This window comes from Otolemur garnettii, unplaced genomic scaffold (assembly GCF_000181295.1).
Source record: "Otolemur garnettii isolate 467f Iridium unplaced genomic scaffold, OtoGar3 scaffold00004, whole genome shotgun sequence".
Taxonomy (NCBI): Eukaryota; Metazoa; Chordata; class Mammalia; order Primates; family Galagidae; genus Otolemur; species Otolemur garnettii.
In genome coordinates, this window is record NW_003852399.1 from 33817495 (window position 1) to 33822843 (window position 5349).

The following is a 5349-nucleotide window of genomic DNA, read 5'->3' on the forward strand; positions in this document are numbered from 1 at the left end:
AAGTCTCCTTGGGCTCATGGAAGAATGAAGGCCTGAAGCTTAGTCTACACCTGATTGTCACATGTGCCTCTAATAACAAATTGGAAGGGCTAATTTTCTTCTTTAAACTTCTATTAAAAGGGAACCTCTATTGCTAGAGTGCAGCTTATTAAATATTATACAAAAAAAGAAGCAGTTGAACCTATCTATTTTTGTGGAAAATCTGGCTTGGTGCCTATACCTCAGTGGCTAGGATGCCAGACACATACACCAGAGCTAGCGGGTTCGAACCCAGCCTGGGCCTACCAAACAATGACAATTACAGCCAAAAAAAAAAAAAAAAGTCAAATGTTGTGGCAGGCACCTGTAGTCTCAGCTACTTGGGAGGGGGAGGCAAGAGAACCCCTTGAGTGCAGGAGTTTGAGGTTGCTGTGACCTGTGGTGCCACAGCACTCTACCCAGGGTGACTGCTTGAGGCTCTGTCTCAAAAAAAACAAAAAATAAAAAACAACAGCAAAAAAACCCTCTTAATACTGAACAGTAAAAAGATGACCCAATTCCAATATTGGCATAAGACTTGAGTAGACAATTTATACTCCCACAAGCAAAGTGTGAGGGTTCCAATTTCTCCACATCTTTACCAGTACTTATTATTGTCTGCTATTTATTGTTGTTATAACTATCCTAGTTGATGTGGGTTTTTTTTTTTTCTTTTTGCAATTTTTTACCGGGGCCGGGTTCGGACTCACCACCCTCCAGTATATGGGGCCAGCACCCTACTCCTTGAGCCACAAGCACTGCCTAGTTAATGTGGTTTTCATTTACATTTTCCTAATAATGAATGTTGAGAATCCATACATAGATGTTGAAGGCATTCCAAAAACCTAGAAAATGTTTGTTTGTTAATTTTCATTTTAAATGCAATTAAAGCTCTTATTTTTATATGATCTTATAGGCCTATGCCACTCTACCTTAAAGAGAAAAATGTATAAGAACTGCAATTAGAATTGATCAAGCATCTGAGGCTTATTGAAAGGAGTTGTATTATGGATCTTTAGCTTTTGCTATTCTTTAACCTACATTATAACATATGCATATACATACCTGCGCAATTTTTCTGAAATTTCTTCTATGGTTTGAAAACATAGTCATCTTCTATGTTTAAAAACACAGCTTAGGACTACCAACGGTGCTGAGATTTGACTTCAGATTTTTTTCTATACGTACCCATTTTGAGAATTTCAGAGGTGATTGAATTAAACATACTTTTAAATTCACTTTAATTCTTAATTATCTTGCAAAAGAAAATTACATCTAATTTCTTTGTTCATATATGTTACGAAGCAACAAGAAAAATTTTCGGAAATCACCCGTAAATGGTTCTACTACTGTGTACTCACGACGCAGCCTTGGTTCTCATTGCACTCTTATATTTCATTTTGCTTAAACGGAACACAAAATAAATGTGAGTATTAGGCATCGTTATATGTTGTTTGAGAGAAACAATTTTACTAAATATATTCGGAACTATGAAATGCTTTATTGATTCTGGTTCATTTACAGAACTTGAAGTGTAAATGGAGCCCATCTTTTAAGGGCTATAAATGGCTTTTTAAAGCATTCCACATGTGTAAGAAAATATCTAAATGTACTTCACAATATTTCTGATAAATATTTTATTTAATTTAGGCAATTAACCATGAAGAAGAATCAATATTTCACTAAATAAAGAGGAAAATTTTTCTTATAAGTGACAGGAAGAAAAGGTTTATAAAGATTTTTTAAATTTCTTCCAGTCTTGTGAATTGGGAGTCATCCCAGGCTGGATGCCCTTTGCCACTGTCTCTGTCTTAATTTCTGTTTCCTGGATGCTGTTCCTACCTCCTATCTGTCTTGTGGTAACAGGTGAATGGTAGGCTGATTTCACTATTCTGACTTATGGTACTGAACACTAGGGCCATTTGCTTATATTAAAAGCTGAAGAGGAGGGGGAATATTACAGTCTATTATTCATGGATTCGTGATCTCATATAGGACAATATACAAAGTATAATCTTTTACTAGGAAGTAGCCTTAAGATTTCTATTTTTTCTGCTAATATAGCCATAACTTGGTGCTCAACATGCAATAGCTATTAGTAATGGCCAGATACGTTGCACAATTCACTTACTTGTAATAATAATGACCAACACTTATGGAGTGTTTAGTAGAACTGCTGCGGTAGTAATTCAGATGGGATAAATAAGGGCCTTATATTGTCTACACTAGAGGCAATTGTGTTCCATCTCCTGAAATGAGAATATTTTGAAGGCAAAGACTATGACTCATTTATCTCAGCATCTTTAATGTCTATAAAATGTCTCCTAAAAATAAGGACCTCAATAAGTACTTCTGATTGTTGTGCCTTTTACTTCTGATTTTGATCTTATATATTAGAGATGGTGTCAAAGCCCTCACTTCCTCAGGAGTCACTTTTTAGTCATTGTCTTCCCAGTGAATATTTTTCTACACATTTTTCAATATCATAGATTATATATGTCTATAAACAATATATTTTGTTTGCTAAGTTCTTAAACTTTATGCAAATGGTACATAATAGATGTTTCTTTCTTTCTTTTCTTTTTTTTTTTTGAGACAGTCTCACTGTCACTCTCGATAGAGTGCTGTTGTGTCACAGCTCACAGCAACCTCCAGCTCCTGGGCTTAGGTGATTCTCCTGCCTCAGCCTCCGAGTAGCTGGGACTACAGGTGCCCGCCACAAGGCCTGGCTACTTTTTTTTGGTGGTTGTTGCCGTTTGGCCGGGGCCGGGTTCAAACCACTTACCTTCAGTGTATGGGGCCGGCGCCCTTACTCACTAAGCCACAGGCGCCGCCCAGTGGTACTTTCCAACATTTTTCCCAATATTACATTTCTTTCTTCCTCTTCTTTTTTTTTTTTTTTTTGAGACAGATTTTCACCCTGATGTGTAGGAGACGCCACCATCTGAGCAGGATGATCTGCAGCTGAGGCGTGGACCTGGGACCATTCCTCCACAGGAGTTCCTTGTGGAGAAGGAGCCCGGGCCCTCAGCACACAGTCATTGTTAATTTCTCCCCTCACCTGTGTTGTTCTGGCTCAATAAAAGGCTGGTGCGGAGGTTGCTCGGGGCTACCCGGAAAGTAAGGGCCGGCCCGCCTTCCACGAGCTTGTACTTCTAGTCCGCCTCTCGCCTGCTTCCTTCCTGCGCTAACCGAGACCAGGGCCACCGGAGCCCGACGGGTCACGACACTAATGCCTCTGGCTAGAGTGCTATGGTGTCAGCCTAGCTCAGCTAACAGCAACCTTAAATTCCTGGGTTAGAATGATCCTCCTGCCCCAGCTTCCCGAGTAGTTGAGACTACTGGTGCCAGCCTCAACATGCAGCTAATTTTTCTATTTTTAGTAGAGACTGAGAACCTCTCTTGCTGAGGCTGATCTCAATGACCCACCCACTTGGCCTCCCAGAGTGTTAGGATTACAGCCATGAACCACAGTGGTTGGCCTGAAACAGTTCCTTATGTATTTTTGAATACATTTCAAAAATATATTCATGGAGGGATGCTTTCAGAGTTTAATTAATTGATTTTAACTGCTACACAGCAACACGATGTCTCCATGTTGAATTTTGTCAACTTATTGATGTTTGCTATCTATTCACATAATAATATTTCTTCTTTAATACATTAATATGATGTTTTGTGTTATTACATTTTTTCTGATGGTATAGTCCAAGGATAATTCCTAAATTAACTTTATATGATATTAACATTGCCAAAATAACTGACTTTGGACTATTGTTTTTAGAGCATAAAATTATCTTTTTTTATTTTTCAATACTAAGTAATACATTTTTAATCTAGTTGATACTAGGGTTCTTTTAATAGAAGAGTTAAATATGTTTGCACTTGTTATTGATATATGCACCCATATTTCTATCTTCTTTATTTTTCACTTTCCAATTACCATGTTGTGTTTGCTTCATTTTTCTTTCTTTTATCTTGAATCAATAGTTTTCAGAGCTTTAAATGCTATTTTATTTTCTATAACGTTTTTAATTCTTTTCTCTTAGTGGTTATTTTTAAAATTTTGACAGAGAAACATAGCTTTAAGTTTTCTTAGATGAAAAGACAAACCACGGCTCGGCACCTGTGGCTCAAGTGGCTAAGGCGCCAGCCACGTACACCCAAGGTGGCGGGTTCAAATCCAGCCCAGGCCCACCAAACAACAATGACAGCTGCTACCAAAAATAGCCGGGCGTTGTGGTGGGCGCCTATAGTCCCAGCTACTTGGGAGACTGAGGCAGGAGACTCACTTGAGGCCAGGAGTTGGAGGTTGCTGTGAGCTGTGATGCCACAGCACTCTACCCAGGGGGACAGCTTGAGGCTCCTGTCTCAAAAAAAGAAAAGAAAGAAAAGAAAAGCAACCAAAGAGGAGAAAATATTTATAAAACATAGGCCCAAGAAAGGACTTGTATCCAAAAGGTACAAAGAACTTTCAAAACATAACAAAAGGAGATAGGATTATGATGGCTGACTAGACATAGGAAGTACCATCCTCTTCCATCGAGAGGAAGCAGGATAATAATCATATTCTCACATTGAACAGATCATGTGGACATTGAACAAATCATGTGGAAGGGAACACTAGGATTCACCAGGGAAGTAAGAAACAGCACCCAAAGTGAGTAAAGACAGTGTTCGGGACAGCTTGCCTCTCCAGGAACCAGCTAAGAGGTGAGAGAAGCTCCCAGATGTGGTAAATTGACCCAGCTCCTCTCTCCAAGATAAACTTTAACAATTTGGGCTACAAAAGAACCCTCCACCCATGCAAGTCTTGGGCCTAACATAGGGAGCTGTTTGCAGAGTGTATAGAGACATTGTTTCAGAGAGGAACTCACAGGCAATCCCACAGGCATCCAAGCCAGGGTGGTTTGAGCCAGGCACCATTCTGAGAGTCTCAATGCCAAGGAGCCACAGCAGCACCTGCAACCACTGAGCAGCCCCAGTGAGGAAGACAGAAGCCAGGGGACTTCCAGCCATCCTCAGTAAGGTTGCCACCACCCTGTCATGGCTGCTTCTAGGATTGAAACATAAGCAGACAGCAATTTCCACAGTTTGTCACCATTCTGCCACCCTGAATGGGGCCCATCTTTTCTGGTCACAGATCCAAGGCACCATTTGACACTGGGCTTGACCCCACCCTCAAGCTGAGTTTTGGCTTATCATGGCTGCAGCCTCTGCCTGGCTGGGAGGGCAGGTAACCAGGTTTTCTAGCACACATCTGGGACAGTGCTGACTGCTGCAGGGTGCAGCCTCAAGCAGACTTCACTCCCTACAGTGTCCTACCAACCA